This window comes from Pelodiscus sinensis, chromosome 1 (assembly GCF_049634645.1).
Source record: "Pelodiscus sinensis isolate JC-2024 chromosome 1, ASM4963464v1, whole genome shotgun sequence".
NCBI lineage: Eukaryota > Metazoa > Chordata > Testudines > Trionychidae > Pelodiscus > Pelodiscus sinensis.
Window position 1 is genome coordinate 203,847,824 of NC_134711.1, and position 21,655 is coordinate 203,869,478.

Genomic DNA, 21,655 nt, shown 5'->3' on the forward strand with positions numbered 1-21,655 from the left:
GTCTGAGAACATAAGAACGGCTGTACTGGGTCAGACCAAAGGTCCATCTAGCCCAGTATCCTGTCTGCCAACAGTGGCCAGCACCAGGTGCCCCAGAGGGGGTGGACCGAAGACAATGATCAAGCGATTTGTCTCCTGCCATCCTTCTCCAGCCTCTGACAAACAGAGGCCAGGGACACCATTTCTATCCTCTGGCTAATAGTATGGACCTAACCTCTATGAATTTATCTGGCTTCTCTTTAAACTCTGTTATAGTCCTACCCTTCCCAGCCTCCTCTGACACCTGTTTCAAACCCCTAATCATTTTAGTTGCCCTTTTCTGAACTCTTTCCAAGGCCAAAATATCTTTTTTGAGGTGAGGAGACCACATCTGTACACAGTATTCAAGATGTGGGCGTACCATAGTTTTATACAGGGGCAGTAAGATATTCTGGGTCTTATTTTCTATCCCTATCTTAATAATTCCTAACATCCTATTTGCCTTTTTGACCGCCGCTGCACACTGTGTGGAAGTTTTCAGAGAACTATCCACGATAACTCCAAGATCTCTTTCCTTATTTGTCATAGCCAAATTGGCGCCCATCATACTGTACGTATACAGGCAGTCCCCGAGTTACGCGGAGCCGACTTATGTCGGATCCGCAGTTACGAATGGGGTTTTTCTTGCCCCAGAGGATGGGAGCAGTGGGACGCCCACATGCGCCGCGGTCCCGCCACCCGCGTCCTCTGGGGCGAGAAAAGCTGCTCCGCGTCTCCCTGGTCTGCTGGGGGGGGGCAGTCCCCCCCCAGCAGACCAGGGAGATGCTGAGCAAAGCCGTGGAGCACGTGGGCAGCGGGACAGCCCAGATGCGCCGCGGCTGTCTTTGCTCCCCGTCTCCCTGCTCTGCTGTCTCCAGCAGACCAGGGAGACTGGGAGCAAAGCTTCGGAGGATGCCGGCAGCGGGACAGCCGCGGCACGTCTGTGCTGTCCCGCTGCCAGCGTGCTCCGCGGCTTTGCTCCGCGTCTCCCTGGTCTGCTGGTCTGCTGGTCTGCTGGAGACCAGCAGACCAGGGAGACGGGGAGCAAAGCCTCAGAGGACGCCAGCAGCGGGACAGCCGAGGTGCAGCTTTGCTCCCCGTCTCCCTGGAGACCAGCAGACCAGGGAGACATGGAGCAAACCTACGGAAGACCCGGGCGGCGGGACTGCGGTGCGTCTCGGTCCACCGCCCACGTCTCCCTGGTCTGCTGGGGGGGGGGGCAGCGCAGCTAGTGCGCGTTCCCCCCCCCCCAGCAGACCAGGCTTTTCTCCGGATGCCTGTGGTAGAGCAGCTGGGGCGCTGCCGGTTGGTCCCGCAGCACCGCTCTGGGCATTACTGGACCAACCCAGCAGCACCCCAGCTGCTCTGCCCCAGGCGTCCCCAAGTTAGCCGCTGCTGAAACTGACTAGCACTGACTACAGGAAGCCCGAGGCAGAGTTGCTCTGCCCCTGGCTTCCTGGAATCAGCCACTGATCAGTTTCAGCAGCAGCTGACTTGGGGATGCCTGGGGTTCTTAAATTGAATCTGTGTGTAAGTTGGAACTGGCGTTCAGATTCAGCCTGTTGAAACTGATCAGTGGCTGATTCCAGGAAGCCTGGGGCAGAGCAACTCTGGCTCGGGCTTCCTGTAGTCAGCCGCTGGTCAGTTTCAGCAGCGGCTGAATCTGGACGCCAGTTCCGACTTACATACAGATTCAACTTAAGAACAAACCTACAGTCCCTATCTTGTATGTAACCCGGGGACTGCCTGTAGTTGGGGTTTTTCCCAATGTGCATTACTTTACACTTACCCACATTAAATTTCATTTGCCATTTTGTTGCTCAATCACTCAGTTTGGTGAGATCTTTTTGGAGTCCCTCACAGTCTGCATCTGTCTTGAAAATCCTAAACAGTTTGGTATCATCCACAAACTTTACCACCTCACTGCTTACCCCTTTCTCCAGATCATTTATGAATAAGTTGAACAGGATTGGTCCCAGGACTGACCCTTGGGGAACACCACTAGTTACCCCTCTCCAATCTGAAAATTTACCATTTATTCCTACCCTTTGTTTCCTGTCTTTTAACCAGTTCTCAATCCATGAAAGGACCTTCCCTCTTATCCCATGGCTAGGCTGAGGCCCAGCTTCCCCCCAGAGGTGTCTAGGAGAAAAGGGCTTACAGAGCCCAGAGACCCCATTGCAGTTGTCTGGTGTTTCTGTGGCTTCTTAAAGGGCTCAAGGCTCCGGCCCCTACCAGGATAGTGGCAAGACAGGGAGCCAGGAGCCGTTTAAATAGGATCCTGCTGCCTGAGCCACCACCTGGAAATTTGGTGGCACAGGCAGCATGATATAAACAGAAAGCAGCCAAATGTAGTCTGCAGGCTGAATCAAAGTGTTAGGTGGGCCAGATCCAGCACCTGGGATTCAACTTGCCCAGCCCTGTGCCAGCCAAATTTAGATATCTACATGGATATTAGTAGAGCTGGTCAAAAAGGAGAAATAACTTTTTGGAAGAAATCATAATAAAATGTGATAATTTTTAAATCAAAATGCAAAATACTGATAAAACAATATTGATATTGTGTATTTCATACATTACACATGAACAATATTGATTAAGGATTCCCAGAGTAATCAAGCCAACCTAGGACTGGCTGGCTTTATACCTTTGGGGCTGTCATTTCCTAAATATTTGTAAAATGCCTAAAACACTAAGACCCCAAACTTGATGATAGCCATAGTGGCTATAGCTTAAAAAATGCTTAGTAAAAGGTGTAAATGTATCTTTAATTTTAAATGTGTTTAAAGAAACCATTATTTGATTCTTCTAGAATCAAGCAAAGATTAAATTCAGAAAGGTGGAGAAATTAATTTATTAACATGTGACTAAACTTGCCTCTACTCTAGTGCATGCCAGTAACAAATGTGCAGACTGAATGGACCCCAATAACAGATGAGCTGGGCTTTAACTAAGTTTTCTGTTTGTTGTCAGGCCTGAAAAATTGAGTGGGGAAAAATTCGGTGGAGGAAGAAGTGTCCACCCTATCCTCCCATAACCTACAGACTAGCATGTAACATACTCAGCAAGAGTGCTAGTGGCTGGTTCAAATGTCCACTCAGAAGCAGCAATTTGGAAACCAGCTCTCCCCTGTCTCTAATGAATGCCCAAGAAATAGGCTATTCTAGGTCTGGCATTGTGATACTGGTTGATCAGGTCATGCTAGAATACAATCAGGTCAATTCACTGTGTTAATATAAATCAGTGATTGGGTAGATATATACGAGAGTATTGAATATTTAAACTTCATGAAAACTAAGGGGATGTTATTTACATTGGTTTTTCTTATCTGTTGCTCATTTAATGTAATAGCAAATTTTTACATGGTGTATACTCCATAACCTCATCATCTGGCAAAGAAATCTTGGGAAATTTTAATGAAGGACTTAAGAACTTCAATAGAAAACTCTAACTGCAAAGCAAAAGACCATTATATGAGGTTTGGAGGTCAAAAAACTAAACACATTCTTCATCATTCAAAGAAAAACAAATGTATGTAGAGACAATGTCAGCTTGTCTTCTATTAGAAGAAGCTATAAGAATGGATTCAAAGCAAGATCCTTTATCTATGAACTGTTCTGATTTTTACAGGGAAGTGTGCCAGATGCTATGTGGAGATCACCAGAGATAAGAGTCCCCTGAAAAGAATTTTGAGAAACTGGAAGTGTAATTCATCACTTCCACCATTTGCAGTTACAAACTGTGATTCACCTGTGCTTAGATTTTACTTGTTTTAATTTCTTGGTAACTTTCATTTCTTTTTCTTAGCTAGTAAACTTTTAGTTAGTTGACTATAGAAGTGGCTGCCTGTGTTGTCTCCAATGTAAAGGTATGCCTACACTACCACCCTAGCTCAAACTAGGGTGGTAATGTAGGCAACCGGAGTAATGTAGGCTTCCTAGTCCGAACTACCTAGTCTGTGTCGCGTGTAGCCGCATGGCACGGAGTCCGCACTAGCGGACATTTAAAAATGGCGGCGCCCGGCTTTATGCAAAGGAAGCCCGGGAAATTCAAATCCCGGGCTTCATTTGCAACTCTGGTTGCCTACATTACCACCCTCGTTCGAACTAGGGTGGTAGTGTAGACATACCCTAAGATCTGGAGATTGGTCTGGGATAAGTGATGGAGTCTCTTGGAACAGGAAGAAACCTGAAGTGATATGATTATTTGGTTTGTGACCTTTTATCATGAAGTATAGTTTGCTTGTTTAGCAAGATAGGCTGTAGAGTCCAAGGGTACTGTCTGTGCCTGCAGGGTAAGCTTGGCATAATGAGCCAAGAGTGCACATTTGTTACTGGCTTGGTGAAATATACTTAAAGAATACACCAAGGCTGTGTCTACACTGGGCCACTTATTCCGGAAAATCAGCCGCTTTTCCGGAATAAGCTGCGAGCTGTCTACACTGGCCCTTGAATTTCCGGAAAAGCAACGACGCTCTACTGTACAAAATCAGCCGCTATTCCGGTAAAACTATTCTGCTCCCGCTCGGGCATAAGTCCTTATTCCGGAACACTGTTCTGGAAAAGGGCCAGTGTAGACAGACCAGTAGTCTTTTCCAGAAAAAAGCCCCGATTGCGAGAATGGCGATCGGGGCTCTTTTCTGGAAAAGCACATCTATATTGGCCACAGACGCTTTTCCGGAAAAAGGGCTTTTCCGAAAAGCAGCCTGCCAATGTAGACGCTGCTTTCCGGAAAAACTGAAAATGTAATAGTATTCCGTTTTAAGCATTTCCGGAAATTCATGCCAGTGTAAACACAGCCCAAGGGTACCTGTTCTTATTTTTTGACTGTCTGTCCTGTGGTAGGCATTCACAGTTGTGAGACACGTCAGACAGCATGAGAATTAGCATAGCATGGGAGTCACATGCCACAGGTCAGTTAGGTGTAATGATCAAAACCCAATGGATGTTAAAAGTTTAAAGCTTATATAAAAAGTTTTAAGGGTTTAAGATGAGTCAGAATGGGTGACTTACAATCATAAGAGGGTCCTAGGATAAAAGATCTTGAGGATTTATGCTTACCAAAGGGGTTATCCTCTAAGAAGTAAGTCTCAGATCAGAAATTGACAGCTCTACTAATACATTTTGGCCAATGAGCATGGCCTGAGCACCCTAATGCACCAAAAGTTGACTGGGGCTCCTGACAGCTGAGAAAGAACAATGTGGGCATGAAGCAAAGATGGTGGAACTCTGAATCAGGAGAAGAAAGAATCCAAGGAAGTTGTGCACACAGCTCAAAGAGGCTAATGGATGAGAAGGAAGCTCATGCTGGCAGCTCAGAGTCCGGGAATAGCTAAAAGGATCTACCTCAGCTTATGAGTACATCCCCTCTCAACAGCAAGGAGTGAGAGAAAGATTATCCAATTTATCAAAATACTGACTGCATTGAGGAGTTTTTATTTACCTTTGAGAGACTGCATGGAAATGATAAGATTCCAGAAGATTTTTTTTCTGCCTTGTTTGCTCCAAAATTAATTTTGGTAAAAAAATATCACTCCACTGTAGTCAATCAGTTCTGCATAGAACGAATCTATTGACCTGCTAAAGTCCTCCATACCAAATTATTATGGCTACACTGTGGGGGGGGGGGGGGGGGAAGGGTTGAAAGAGGTATGAAAATAGTGCTCACATTTGCATACCTTCTTCTGTTTTTTTTCCAGAATAGGCTTTTCTGCCATTTGGCCCTATCTACACAGGTCCAAATGTTGGGAAAAAAAACCCGTTTTCAAAAGCCCCTGTAAATCTCGTTTTACAAAGAAGAAAGGGGCTTTTGAAAGAGGGTTTTTTCCCCCAACATTTAGCCCCTTGTAGACAGGGCCAAATGATGGAAAAGCCTCTTCCAGGGAAAAAAAAACAGAAGAAGGTATGAAAATGCGAGCACTATTTGCATACCTCTTCCGAAACACAAACCTCCCACACACAGTGTAGCTATAGCCTATCAGAGGTTTTATAGGATGTTGAAAGACACAAATCTTTTTCATGAAGAATCTAAGTACTACAGAGTGAAAGATGCTTGTGTATATAAGGCCTGAATTCCCTTCTCTAACTAAAAATTTTTTTGCTGATAAAGAACCTGATTCAGATCTCTCACAAACTAGTTTTATGCTACCATACTTAAATTGACGTCAGTGGAATTACTACTAATATACACTGCTGTAATTTAGATCACAATCAGGCCTAACGTATTTTTGCTTTCCAGAGCTGCTTATATTAAATCAATGATCAGATCATACATCAGTTCATTAAAACATATAATTTAGCAAAATGTTCTGATTCTCATCATCTCTTAGCCAGACTCAGCATCTAGTCTATAAACAAGCTTATACTGGCAGAATTATCCTATACTGTATTGCTATTTATTGGCAACAAGACATTAATTAAATGATTTACACTAGATGATTCTCCAATTATCTTAAAAGAGAATATGATGGTCTATCGTAAACACACCCATGCCATCATATGTATTATTGCTGAGTACTAATTTCTACAAACTCTCCTTAGATCGTAAGATCATCACAATTTCCAGTTGAAATTGATCAAGAAAAAAGTCCTAAATTTAGATAAAGGATTTTTATTTGACCTTTTTATGAAAGCAACAACCAAACAGTTTGACTTAAAACAAGTTCTGATATTAACTATATTATTTGAGAAATTTCACTGTAATCAATTGGAAATTAGAACGCAAGACAAGCACTTAACTGCATGATAAATGCAATTGAGAATTAAAAGCTATTACCATATATTTATGGATTTACAATTTATTATACAGAAACTACTATACATTATTTATATGCACCCTATTTGAATATGATTTGTAGTCAAGTTTCAGAGTACAGAAAGGAAGAATAAAGCAGAGGGCTATAGAAGGAAATATAGCAGAAAGCATTGATTTTTAAGAAAGTAGAAAAAGATCACTATACAGCCCTACTGGTTTTCCCACTCTCCTATCCTTAGAAAACACATGTCTAGGTTTCTTCTCCTTAAAGTTTAACAAATTTGAACTCTGTTAGAAAAACTGGTGAAAAACATTTCAGATACACATGCTCTTCACTGACAGTCCCACTCATTTAAATTTGGGAACTATTACCTCCAGTCCCACATGTTCAAATCATGGGACTATTGGCAAAAGTGCTACAGCTGATATCAACTGTCATGCCAGTAGATAGGGAGAGAGGATTTTTCAGGTGAACAAAATGAAAAATATAGCATTTTATAAATCAAAACCAATACTTTGAATTTTCATCTTGAGGGGAGTAAACTGGAAAGAGGAGGTAGTACTCTATAGAGGGCTAACACTCCTAAGCAAGCTAATTCTGCATTATAAGCATGATCCTGTAGTATTAAAATCAGCAGAAGTTATGCTATCCACTTAACAGCATTTGATCCTATTTCTACTACTTCTGAGGTGTCTGTAAGTGTAGCCCTATGTAGATCACATAAAAAGTATCCCGTAGTAAAGAATACATGCCTCTGTCTGTTATATGTAGGTTTGGGACATATAACTACATATATTATGTGTATTTCACATAGCTCTTAATATGACATTTATTTTTAGTATGAGGAATTATGCATAATAAATTGGTATACTTTATTAATTCTTAGAGAAAAGCTAATTTCTAGGGGTATGTCTACACTACCCTCCTAGTTCGAACTAGGAGGGTAATGTATGCATACCGCACTTGCTAATGAAGCCCGGGATTTGAATTTCCCGGGCTTCATTAGCATAAGCGGGGAGCCGCCATTTTTAAATCCCCGCTGCTTCGAACCCCGTGTAGCGCGGCTACACGGGGCTCGAACTAGGTAGTTCGGACTAGGGTGCCTATTCCGAACTACCGGTACACCTCGTTTCACGAGGAGTAACGGTAGTTCGGAATAGGACCCTAGTCCGAACTACCTAGTTCGAGCCCCGTGTAGCCGCGCTACACGGGGTTCGAAGCAGCGGGGATTTAAAAATGGCGGCTCCCCGCTTATGCTAATGAAGCCCGGGAAATTCAAATCCCGGGCTTCATTAGCAAGTGCGGTATGCATACATTACCCCGCTAGTTCGAACAAGCGGGGTAGTGTAGACATACCCTAGGAGTTTATCATCTGACCATTCAAATTTCCAAGGATTTTGGAAAGGCGATAAGTTGGGAAACACTGTATTATGGATTCCTGTCCTTCATGGAAGGCTAAATCAAGAACAGCTCTGCTTGTTTTTCTGGGATATTCATTTGGCTTTGCTTTGTGTATTCTTCTTAACATTGAAAAACATGGCCAGGCCTTCCTCTGCCTGGTTTCTCACTACTCTTACAGCATCAGGGCTAGGCAGGTTATACTGACAGCTGAAACTGGGATGCGGAAAAAATCAGTATTGTTAGCTGTCTATCGAACAGAATAAGGAAGGTCAAAGATGTCTAAAGACACTTCCAAGAGAGTTATTAGATAACCCGACTCATCCGCTTAGGGATGGTGTTTCAGGTTGGGACCCCTATTCCGTATCTGATCACCGGCAGAGTGTCAGCGCTTAGATTGAGATGGCGCGTGAAATAAAAACTTAAGACTTGGGTTTTCAGTGATAACCACAAGACTATATTAAGTGAATTAAATTTAACAAACAGTAAAAAAAATTGTAAAAGATGGTATACCTCTAATTAACGAATAAGGGGGCAGTCCCCTATTAAACTACACGGACAAGAAGGGGAAGTCCCTCCAGGTCCCTATTCCTACTTACAGAGTCTACGGCGATGGGAGGACGATTGAGGTGGTGCTGGCGGCCTTCAATCCCTTGGCTATTTGAAAGCCTCAGGAGAGGAACGACCAGGCGTCCCTTGCCAGCTGTCTCTGGGTCAAAGCTGGCGACCTCAATCCGTCGGTCCTTCCGGACCTCAAGAGAGGAACAGCCAGGAGTCCCACGAAGAGCTGGGCAGAATTGTGGGCTTCACCTTCCGTGAAGAGCTATTCTTCAGGCTCTTCGGTGCCTCTGGAACCGGCGATGGAAGCTAGACTCCGTCTCTACCTATCCTAACCTTAACCTAAAATAAAACCCTAAGCTAACACGCGACGCGCCCGACGTACAGACTCGACGACGGCCGAAATGCTTTGACCCGACGCAGCCTGTTGAACAAACACGACGATGTGAACTAACCTACCTAATTACTAAACTAACTAGCCTAATCTAAAAGAGAGAGAAGAGGACCTTCCGTCCAATTCTCAAAAGACAATATCTTTACAGGACCTTTTTCATACTGACATTCACTTCTAGCCTATTGCCTAAGCCTAAACCCGACGCGAACGACGCCCTGATCTCAGGATAAGACCGAGGACCAGAACGAACCATCGTTCGGTCAGACCTTTTATAACCTGGCCTCATGAATATGCATAGGCCGCAATGGTTTAAAATGATTGGTTGTCAAATGATGCACCTGGAGCGTGGTACAAACTGATAGGTTGGTTTTGGAATGCTCATGCATATTCATAACCTATGCAAATCATACCCAACAGGTAAGTGAGTGTTTAAAATCTAACAGTTACCTGTGGACGTGTTAGAATGTAGATCTTAAATGGATGACATTAGAGAGAATGTTTAGATACAAAATGGAGTTTTAGGCTCCATTTTGTAGACTTGCAGAATTTCCTCATCTTTAAGTTTACAGGTTCAAACAAAACAAATTAACCTTGACATTTAAAAGATTATCAGCCCCAAACACTACATAGAGGTTCCCATGGTCCAATTCACATTATCCAGATATTATACATTTGCATTCCTGCCTTACAGTATACACTCCATAGCTGGTATATACATGGACACAGAGGCTTGCAGTACTTGAAGGTGCACAAGTCTCTGCTTGTTGTAGGAAGTGCTTCCCCCTACCCAAGGTACTAAAACTGTGGAAGGAGTCTCTCTATGTTCAAGGTTGGGAGAACAGGCGGAAGTCTCCCATTTCTAAACCTTTAGAACTTCATTTTGCCATTCTCACATCAAACAGCACCTTACTCCACAAATAGTCCCATTGATTTTAAGGAGGCTATTCACATAGAATTAAGTATTGCTTCATCTGAGCAAAGGTGGCAAGCAGGGGAGGGGGAAGGGCAAAGTGTTGATTACTGCTGCTCACCAAGGATACCTTTCTACACAGCAGGGCTAAAGCTGAAATAAGCAATGCAATAAGCAATGCAATAAGCAATTGCGTAGCTTAAGTCGAAATAGCTTATTTCCACTTTTGGCACTGTCTACACAGCAGGAAGTCTGAGAAAGGGCACTCTTCCTTTGACTTCCCTTACTCCTCGTAAAATGAGGGTTACAGGAGTCGGAGTAAGAAGTCCTCCATGCTGACATTATTTTAACGTTATGTCGAAATAACGGCTTGTAGTGTAGACACGGACCATGTTATTTTGGAATAACATCAGTTATTCTGAAATAATGCTGCTGTGTAAATGTGCCCCAACACATCTGGCCCCTTTTGCCATTTTTCTTTCCTTGTAGAAATATCCTTACTGCGAAATATTAATTATATTATTAGACACAAAATGCATGTTTCTACAGTTAGCAGAAGTTTATTTATTATAGCATCAGAGCATTAGAAACCTCTCCTGGATTTTCCCTATTTTAGGAAAAAAATCCATTCCTGGCAAAACACTGTTTGAAATTTTAACAGTTATAGATTGTGGTCTTTGTCCTTTACAAAACCTGCTTCTTTACAATTATTCTGCTTTTAGTTATTTTTCTTTGTATTTCTGTTTTAATTTTCAGTCTAGCTTATTCTTCATTGTCCTTTTCAGTTGCTCTCCACTCTAAAAGTTTCATGAATGACAGAGTACAGGAAAAATATCTTTTATATCAGTCTAGAAAGTTTACCAAAACAGGCATACATCTTTCCTCACTCTTTGCTTAACAGGGCATCGTCTTGTATAAGCTGTCACTACAAATGAAAGCAAGCATTGTTTACAAGTGCTAATTTGTGGAATTCTGTTCCTCAAATAAAGACATATCATAGGTTATAGTTTCTCATTAATCTTATTTATAGTCCACATAGTACAAACTGAGTTAAGGTGAGGGCATAAGGCAAATATCAATATAAAGGCGAAAGGAACATGTGGTAATTATTCCCTGTACACGTCCTCCTTGTGTGCACCAATACCACTTTTTTCATATACACATTTTATTCGACAAAGAACTGACTTTCCTTAGTTAGTATCTCTGCCCACAAAGACTCTTCATACAACCCCTGTTAGGCATAATAGTTGATACAGCTCTGTTATAACACTTGTAATCTGAAGCTGTCAAAGTACTTTTGTGAACTTTTTTTTAAAATCTTAAGAGGTATTGTTTTTTAAAGCACTCCATACTCCATAGATATTAAATGTTTTCACAACAAACACACACACACATGCACACACAGAGATTTCAGGGTTTTCTGGAGGGCAGGGGGTGACGTGGAAATTTGATCATAACTTAGAATGATTTATAACTGTTTTTAAAACACACATGCATCTATAGAGGGTGGGATTTTCTGAAGTGGTCCAGCACTCTGAACTGGTCCAACTCTGCTCTCATTGAAATCCCTGGAAATTTCACAGAGCATTTATTCAGCCTTATATATAGTAGTTAAAACAGATCTCCCAGTGTTAGTTCCTCCATATCTTCTTTCATGTTCCTGTTTTTCCTTCACATTGGCTTTCTCTGATGTGATCACTTTGCTCCACTTCCTGAGTCCACACTTTCTTCCCAGCCTTACAGTCAAAACCCCATCGTTCTGTGCCATACTCTTTTGCTTTCAAGTCTGTTTCTTCTTCTCTCCTTTAGGAATCTTCTTCTTTTCTTTCTGTTTCCTGGGCATTCTTGCTCTCTAATCCTAATGCCTTTTTCTTTCAGTATCATCTCCAAGGCCTCATCCTCTATGTGCTTGTCCTGCTTTTGAGGCCCTCTGGAGGGAGTTTTGTTCCCAGTATCCTATTCAATGCTACACTGACTCTTTTAAAAGATTCCTTCTCAGAGATAAATTTACAATTTATAAAAGTAGCCAAAAGCTTATTTCCAGACCTCATTTGTATGTGTGGGTTTTTTTTGTTTTTTTGTTTTTTTCATTTAAAAATGGTGACTGTGCTCTAGTTCTCTACTTAAATACAAATAAAAACTATAGACTAGATTATCACACGTTGGGCCAAATTAAAAACAAAACAAAACACAATGTATAAGGCGGCGTAAGAAGGTAAAACTTATATTTGATACCCTAAATATCCATTTTACCAACATGCAAGTGAATCTTAGTGGGTATAATTTACATGCTAAAGAGTTGGAAGTATTTATTGGAGGTGCATAAGTACTTTGAGGATCTGAACCTAAGGGCCAGTCTGCAACAGCAGGACTAAAGCCGAAATAAGCTATGCAACTTCAGCTATGTCAATTGCAAAGCTTAAGTTGAAATAGCTTATTTCAGCTTTTGGTGCTCCCTACGCAGCAGGAAGTCTGAGAAAGAACATTCTTCCTCCAACTTCCCTTACTCCTTATAAAATGAGGATTATAGGAGTCAGAGTAAGAAGTCCTCCAGCTCAACATTATTTTGACATTATGCTGAAATCACTGCTTGTAAAGTAGACGCAGACTGATGCTATTCTAAGGTTTGAACTTAGGGGTACATATACACAACAGCGTTATTTTGGAATAACATCTGTTATTCTGAAATAACTATGTGAGCATCTACACAGCTAGACTGTTATTTCAAAATAATTTCAAAATAATGAGCAGCTTATTTTGGCGTTTGTAAACCTCATTCCGTGAGGAATAACACTTCTCCAAAACAGCTATTTTGGAATAGCAGTAGTGTGGACATTCCACTGCTGCTATTTCGAAATAGCTCCTCCCCCACACCATTCAAAGTAATTCCTCTTCACTGCTTCCTGGGGTTCCAAATTGAGGTAGCACATCCATATTAGGGGAGGCTGCCTTGGACTAATTTACAGGCTTCCCTGTAGCAAAGATGCACTATTTTGGAATAAGCTATTTTGGAGTATTTCTTCCTGAATAGCTTATTCCGAAATAATGGTGCAGTGTTGCAGCCTTAATGTGTAGGAATCCATCCATACTGAGAAGATTGCAGGACTAGGGCAGATATTAGAAAACATGAATGTTTCATTTGTTAGTAGTCCCACTGAAATAAATGGGATTTCTCATGATATTAATATTAGTCATATGACTAAGTGTCTGCAGTATTAAAGCCTTAGCAATGACAGAAAATCTCTGTAGAAAAATAAATGATTAGAGTATGCAAAACGTTTCCATCCTTCAGCAAGACCACATAACTAGCTATCTATAAATCAAATGGCAGAACAATGTCTATCAGAATGTGGAGTATCAAATAATGAAACAATCAGACATTTTTTAAGACACACATATACACACTGAAAATCAAGCTACCTGAATAAATACATCACATACATTTCTCCTTACAATTTTCACAACCAGCAGCCCAACTTTTTAAATCTCTTTTTAAGTTCAACTGCATCCATTTCTTTCAGCTACAGATCTTGCCACATTTATACAAGCCTTTGTATACACTGAATTACTTCAATATATTCAGTGGCAGGGAAACTGTTGATCCTCAACTGGTACAAAATATATTTGCCTGCCTTTTTGCTGGTGATAGTTTCAGGAAACATCACCCCAAATCTGAAAAGACTGCTGTAGGTTCATACTGGATAGCAGCTGGAATTCGAGGTGAAATCTATCTATGCAATTTATTAATTCTATGAGAGATTATGAACTCTCTCTCTGCCAAGCTGAAAACTCCATTTTGAATGTGCACTGTGCCTTCTCTGTTGTGCTTTTATCTCCATGAGAGTCTGAAATTCCAAGGGAGCTGACAAATAATTGGCATCAGAGATCTGATTTGTCTAACTCACCCCCACATTGCACCTTATTTAAAAAAAGGCTTGCAAAATCAGACATAAAATTACAAACATGTAACAAAAAGCTGCTATTAAAAAACTACTTAATTTCTCATTTTACCATATAATTATAAAATAAATAAACTGGAATACAAATATTGTATTTACATTTCAGCATATAATGTATAGAGCAGTTTAAACAAGCCATTGTCTGTATGACATTTTAGTTTGTATGGACTTCACTACAGGTTGGACCTCCCTGGTCTGGCACTTGTCAGGACCTGACCGGTCCCAAATGAGAGAAGATGCCAGACAAGGTGAGGTCTCCTGACACCAGCCTCTAAGCTTATTTCCTTCTGTTCACAGGATGCCCCAGCAGGCATCCTGCCTTGCCCTCCTTCAACCCCAACCTGGCTGGGCTGTTTGCCCACCTGCTGCCGGCTCCCTGGACAGCACAGACTCTGGATCCTGTTGCAGGGCTCTGGCCCTGCCATCCAGGGGCAGCTGCAGGGCTCCAGCTTCCAGCATCATGCTTCAGAGGGCTGCTGCGAAACTCCGGCCTTGATTCCAGCTCTGTGCTCTTGTGGGGGTGGGGGGAAGGGAGGTGAGGGACCAGGAGACTCCAGCCCCGTGGGGCTCTGAGCTCATGGGGCCTGCTGTGTGGTTCCAGCCGTGGTCTCATGTTGCTCCTAGCCAACCTGTCAACCAGTTGCCCCAGCCTGGCTGGCCCTCTTGTCCTGGGCTCTCTGGTGCAGGAGGATCCATGGTCCTGCTGGACTATGAATGTTGCTGGACCAGAGAGTACCAGTTTTTGGAGATACAACCTATAGTGCTTTTTATGTAAAAATGCGTTTTATAAAACCAGACAAATAGCTAGCTGAATTAATGTACTTCCTGGAAACCTCTGACTACTCCAGAAACACTGTCCTAGATAATAGACAGACTCCTGCTCAGAAGAACTGATTTGTTGGGGAAAGCTCACCTGATAACGAAGTCATCTAGTAGGCAGGTGACTGGGAGGAGGCAGATCTGGGAGTGCCTTGAAAGGGAATGAAAGGTTATAAAGGGGAGGAGCTGCTCTACTAGGAACCTGTGGTCATTATCACCATTTCAAGCAGGGGATAGCTTCTGCAGAAGTCTGATATGGTGCACTGCCTACCTGAACTCAGGAGCTCTCTCAGGGCAAGGGTGACCTAGACTGAGGGACTTTGCATTCAGAGTGTCTGTTGTTTTCTATATGACCTGTACATTCTCATGCAATTATGTAAAGACCCAACAGTCCTGGACAAAGTATGTGTCTTTGGGTATGTCTACACTAGCTCATTAATTCGAGCTAGGTAGGCAAATGAGGCAACCGGAGTTGCAAATGAAGCCCGGGATTTAAATATCCCGGGCTTTATTTGCATGTTCCCGTCCGGTCGCCATTTTGAAATTTTACTAACCCGAACTCACTGCCGCGCAGCTACACGCGCCAGTGAAACGTTAATTAGAACTAAGTCCTTAGTTCGAATTAACTGTTACTCCTCGTGGAATGTAACACAAGGAGTAACAGTTAATTCGAACTAAGGACTTAGTTCAAATTAACGTTTCACTGCCACGTGTAGCTGCGCGGCAGTGAGTTCGGGCTAGTGAAATTTCAAAATGGCGACTGGAAGGGAACATGCAAATAAAGCCCGGGATATTTAAATCCTGGGCTTCATTTGTAACTCTAGTCGCCTCATTTGCCTACCTAGCTCGAATTAACGAGCTAGTGTAGACATACCCTTTGTTACATCTGTTTTGTATAACCTGTGTATCTGGAATGTCCATTCAGTAGGATAGGGGGTAGTTAAGCTACTGGGAAATCTGGGTGGTTAGTACTAGTCCAGGGTGTCGGGTGGTTGGACCACTGAGATCTCAGCTCTCAGGAGAGAGTACTGGACAAAAGATCTGCACCTGGAGAATGTGCCTAATGTTTCCTACCAGGGGAGAACCAGAGTCTATACAGCTTCAGTCCAAATCACAATTACAGTCTTACACTCACTTTGCACAAATGTAAATTACTATACATGTTGCAGGGCTGCAGAGAATCAGGTCAATACACTTTTTTTAGATGATTCTGTAAGCTGCCAGGCTCTGGCTTCCTTCCTCCATATTAGACAACAATGATGGAATTACATTGAGTCACTATTGTTAAGAGAATTCTTCTGTTTATTCAAGTTTGTGCAGGGAAGACGACCTGGAATGTGTTTCCTTCTCCTTTAATGCCCAAGAGTTGTGCCTTGAAGACAACCCTGGGGAGGGAGACTGGATACTCTATCTAGTTTAATAACCTAAAATCTCCCTGGGAGCAGAAAATATAGGAGGAAAGGGATCAGCTAATTATAGTTAATTGTCTTAGCCTGGAGAGGCTGATTAATATAATTAAAATATCCTATGACTGGTAGCTCTACCACAGGGATGTGTTCTTGGATGTACCACATGAACTACAGTAATGAAAGAAGTTTAGATCAGGAAATGTGCAGGGAAATGTGAAGCCTCTTTGTCCAAGAGGCAAATGACTAAGAAGGAAAGCGAATATCATTGCTAAGGGCTCACAACAGTTGTGAACAAAGCCTGTTTTACAGAGCATGGTGAGAATGTAGGTTAGAAGGCTGGAAGACTTGCCAGGGTACAAAGGCCTCTAGAGAGTTGTGAGTAGGTTGGCAATAAAGTATGTGGGCTGGATAAGAACTAGAGTTGTAAAGCATGGGCTAGATATTGTTATAATGACTAGCCCAAGCAGACCTGTGTGATGGAGTTGTCGATTTGCTCTGAATTTATTTATCAAGGATGAGCCTCTCTGAGAGCTAAAAATGCTTTATGCATTTTGTCTGCCTCTGGGAAGAATTCGAGATCTTTTGTCCCCTTTAGTAAAATTTGTAGAGCTTGTCACAAGACAACAGTATTTTTAATCTGAACTGGGAAAGCCTATATATGCCCTTGGAATAATAGCTTCATTTTGTAGTTGAAACAACTTTTTCTTTTCCAATAGAGAGAAAAAACAATGTTCTGTCCTAACCATTTGTGGTTGCTAGATACCCATGGCACTTGCATATTTATTTAAGTTGGAGATAATTCCAACTTAAAGACATTTTTGTAGTATTGTGAAGGTGTGTAGTTTCAGGAGGCCAGGCCCTGCTTGAATTTTTTGCCATAACTTATTTCCCATCGTGAAATGTAAAGTGTAAATATGAAAGCTAAAGAGATCTTTTGCCGGTACAACTATTTGGGAAAACTAAATGTGCCAGGGATTTCCTGCACATTTTTATCAAAAATATATGTTCTTTTTTACTTAGAAAACATCTAATTTTGAAACTTGTCAACCAGCTCTAATACAAAGTAATCTGGAATTATTCCTGGATAAGGGGAATCTACAAATTCAAATTAACCACTTCTCTGATAAACTGGAATTGGAACCTGTTTTATGGTGATCTTTATTCCCATGTTTTGTTTCACCAAATAAAATGTTTCTTCATGGGAGAGTTGGTATCAAAGTTTTCCTCTCTCCAGTTATTTTCTTGTGCCGCTGTTATCTCTCTCTTGCTAGCACATCTAAGTGTATCATTTCTACAATATCTTCCCTCCTCCACCCTCATTGAGTTAACCAGCTTTAGTATTAGAAGAGTTAGATATGGAAAAACTTTACCTAAACAAGCTGAAAACGGAGGGCTTTAGTACACTGATGTGCTGTTTTATGTGTTTTCGGCAATTTCAACACAATTAGTTCAGTCATCCCCAGAGCTTCATCTCCTCTTTTTGCCCAAGAACAAGTGGTATGAAAGTGGTGAGATCGAGATGTAATATGTGTGAGGGAAGCATACCAAACACTACACAAAACAGTGATGAAAGTATTCAGAATCAACCTTTGGTAGAAGAAAGCTGACCCACAAATTTAATGCTGTTACATGCAATGCCTGTATAAGATGGGTTGGAGGGAGGAGAGAGCTGGAGTAGAAAAGTGAGTCTTAAAATAATCCCTTTGTAATAAGTGTGACATATAAGAGTGTTGCAAAGAGGTTGTCAGACATTATTTAGGAGATGTGACTTGCAGGATGTCATACTAGAAACTAGATGATCACAGTGGGCCACCACATGGCTTTAGAATCTCTGAACCTAGTCACATAGCAGATGTCAAGTTACACCCCTACCCCTTCCTCCATCTGCTTGTACCCAAGCCCTCCAATTCTGAAGGGTTTTAAAGCAAAGGTGTAAGCTGTTGAATAGTCCAAATTTAATTTTATTAGTGAGTAAAATTATCATTAAATGCCAGGGATTTGTGTAAACTCATGAGACAAGTTAAGTCTACAGTTGAAGACGCCTCACTGAGTGCCTCCTGCCCCAGCCCCAGTGCAGTTAAACAGGAGAAAGATGCAGCTCAAGCACATTGATCTAAAAAACTGTTGCACCACAAAAGGAGAGAGGAATTCTGTGGTACCTGTAACTCAGCCCATTTAGGCTATGTCTACACTGCATTCTAAACTCAAAATAAGATATGCAATTTGCGCTATGCAAATTGCATAGATTATTTTGAGTTTATTTCAAAATAGACTATTTCTAAATTTGGTGCTGTCTATACAGCACCAAATTTCAAAATAAAGTGCTATTTCAAGACATCCCTTAATCCTCGTGGAATGGGGATTACCCGGATACTGAAACAGTGTGCCCATTATTTCGAAAAATATTTCAAAATAACAGGTGGCTTGTGAAGATGTGGAGTAGCTATTTGGGATACCAAAATAACTTTGATGTGTAGACATACCTTTAGGTATTCATATTAACCATGCCACAGCTCGCACCTAGAAACAAACTGTGTAGATAATGGCGCACAGGTGTGCAGATGCGACAAAATAACTTTTGCAAATGCTAGGTAAGCTATTAGGCACCCTGTTTTGCCTGACATTTTGTTTTAATTGGATCACAGCACTAAATGTTGCCACCTCACCTGGAAATACAATACAATAGATAACTCTGGAGTGTAAGGGATTAACAACAAAGTGCGCTTTTTTGAAGAACTGGTGGCAGAAAATCTAAGGAGGCAATACAACTGCTTCCCCTGAATACTGTTCTTCAAGTAGCTAAAATAAAATGTATCAACATAAGAGCTATCAAATAACTATATTTCTAATTATACTGTATTTTTCAGCTGTCAGAGCCAGAGCCAGGTCTGGGTGTAAAGCAGTAGGGCAGTGTCATCCTAGGCACCAAGGGTACGCCTAAACTACATGGCTCCGTAGACAGAGCCATGTAGATTAGTTTACTCAAAAAAGGGAAATGAAGCAGCGATTTAAATAATCACTGTTTCGTTTAAATCTAAATGGCCACTGTGTTGTGCCAATCAGCTGATTGTCGGCACAGCGCAGAAGTCTAGGCAGGGAACTGCCGACACCAGAACCCTTTGTCAACAGACCCCAGAACCCTTCGTCATTTCACGGGGCATACAGGATCTGCCGACGAAGGGTCCTGGGGTCGGCAGATCCCCGTCTAGACTGCCGCGCTGTGCCAACAATCACCTTATTGGCACAGCGCGATGGCCATTTTGATTTAAATTAAGCGGCGATTATTTAAATCGCCGCTTCATTTCCCTTTGCCTCCTGCCTAATCTATAAGGCTCTGTCAACAGAGCCATGTAGTTTAGACACACCCCAACTTCCAGACAGTGCCAAACTGCTGTGCCTCTTTGTCTGTGCTTGTGTGTTTGAGCTCCACTCTGCTTGGACAGCTGTGGCTTTTGTTGGCGATTTTTCTTTATTTGACTGCTTGTGCTGAAAATATATTCCACCCAGGAAGCCAAGTAGGAGGAACTTGTGGGGGAAAATTTATTCAGAATCTCTACAATGACAGAGATAGGAATAGACTAACAGGAACATAATCTGAGACATCCAGATTATTATCCTCATAGGCTCAATGGCTATTTATGTATTTTATGTTTCACGTAATTCTATTACAAATCATAAATTGTTTCACATGTTGGCATCAATAGTTAGTGATGTGATGTGGCTGGGGGAGAAATATGGTAAGGATAGGATTACCCAAAACGTTTAGTATTGGCCTAACGCTCCACCCTCTGATGTCAATGGTAAAATTCCCTTTGATGTCAATTAACGTGGTTAGACCAAAGTGCTGAGCCTTTTTAAAAATTCTGCTTGATCATCTTTTCAGTATGAAATGGAACAGGAAATTATGAGCTAATAGTCTGCACTGATTTGGACTCTCTGCACTGATTTGGCCACATATGCATGAAGAGGATAGAAAAAGAACTAAAAATCCTCAATTCCCAATCTGTAAAAGAGATACAGTGATACTTACTTCATTTAATGTGCATAAGTCTTCTTTTAATGGGAAGTGTTTTCCAACCTTGACTATGGAAGTACCTCTGGAATACCAGGATAGTTAGAAAGTATTTAGCCACCTCACTTCTTATATATTTTTCAGATTAATCTAATCATGACCTGAGAAGGAAAAATGTAACTATTGATGCAACATTTTGAGGTATGTATTTTTATTTGTGTTTTAAGAATAAATTAAAATCTATGTCTATATCACGATGTGTATTGGATGCTGAGAATCTTAAATCATCTCGCAGGTTGATACAGTTTGCTAACTCTGTATCGATCCAGGCCACTGCTGCTTTGATATGTCTTTAAAATGGACCTGACTCAAGTCAAAGACACTTAAAAGAGAAAAGCCATATTTTTAAAGCTAAAGAAAAAAAGGTAAAATAACATAAAAACATAGTTCATAGATGAAGAATAATATAGTATTATAGGTCTCAACCACAAAGAGATGTTTTAATTTATGTTAGGCTGTCATTTTACTAATATTAGTTTTAAGCACATAAAAATTGTTGATGTTTAGAAACAGATGATTATAAATACAAATAGATTTTCATATATATTAATATGCAAGTCTTGACAAGTGAATGTGCTGTGGATCCACATTATGGTATGCTGCATGATTTGAACTCTCACTTCAATCAAATTTTTTTCTTTATGTAATTAGAGAGGACTCAATTAGTTTGCAAATTACCAAGAACGTGAAGGAGTGCAGTCCCTGAAACATTGTTCTCCCCTTTCTCCCCCCACCTGGGATACTACAGTGGAATTGGGCTCTGTGTGGCAGAGCCATGTACTTCTCCATTGTATTGTCCCTAGCTGCTCCCACTAATATCATATTAAAACCAAACATTGTTTCCAATAGCACTGAGACTTGTGATGTGTGTGTACTGTTTCTTAAAAACTGTAGCACGAAGCCACGCAGGAAGAACTTGGGGGAAGAGTTTAGTCAGAATCTCTACAACGACAGAGAAAGGGATACAATCAGAGGAGTAGAATAGCAATAGACATGTTATTTTTCTTATTTAAATAAAGTTATTTTCTCAGTATTGGAAATCAACCCTTGCTATCATTCTTTACCACTAATGTATGAGCAGGGGGACTGAGGGTATGTCTATACTACAACGTTAATTCGAACTAACTTAGTTCGAATTAGTTAATTCGAACTAAGCTAATTCGAACTAACGGATCCAGACTAAAAAACTACTTAGAATTAGCATTTTCCTAATTCGAACTAGCATGTCCACATTAAGTGGACCCTGAACCCGGCTTAAGGATGGCCGGAAGCAGTGCCGGCAGGGCATCAGAGGAGGACTTAGAGCGTGGAGATGCTGTCTCAGGCTAGCCGACGGCTGTGCTTAAAGGGTCCCGACCCCCACC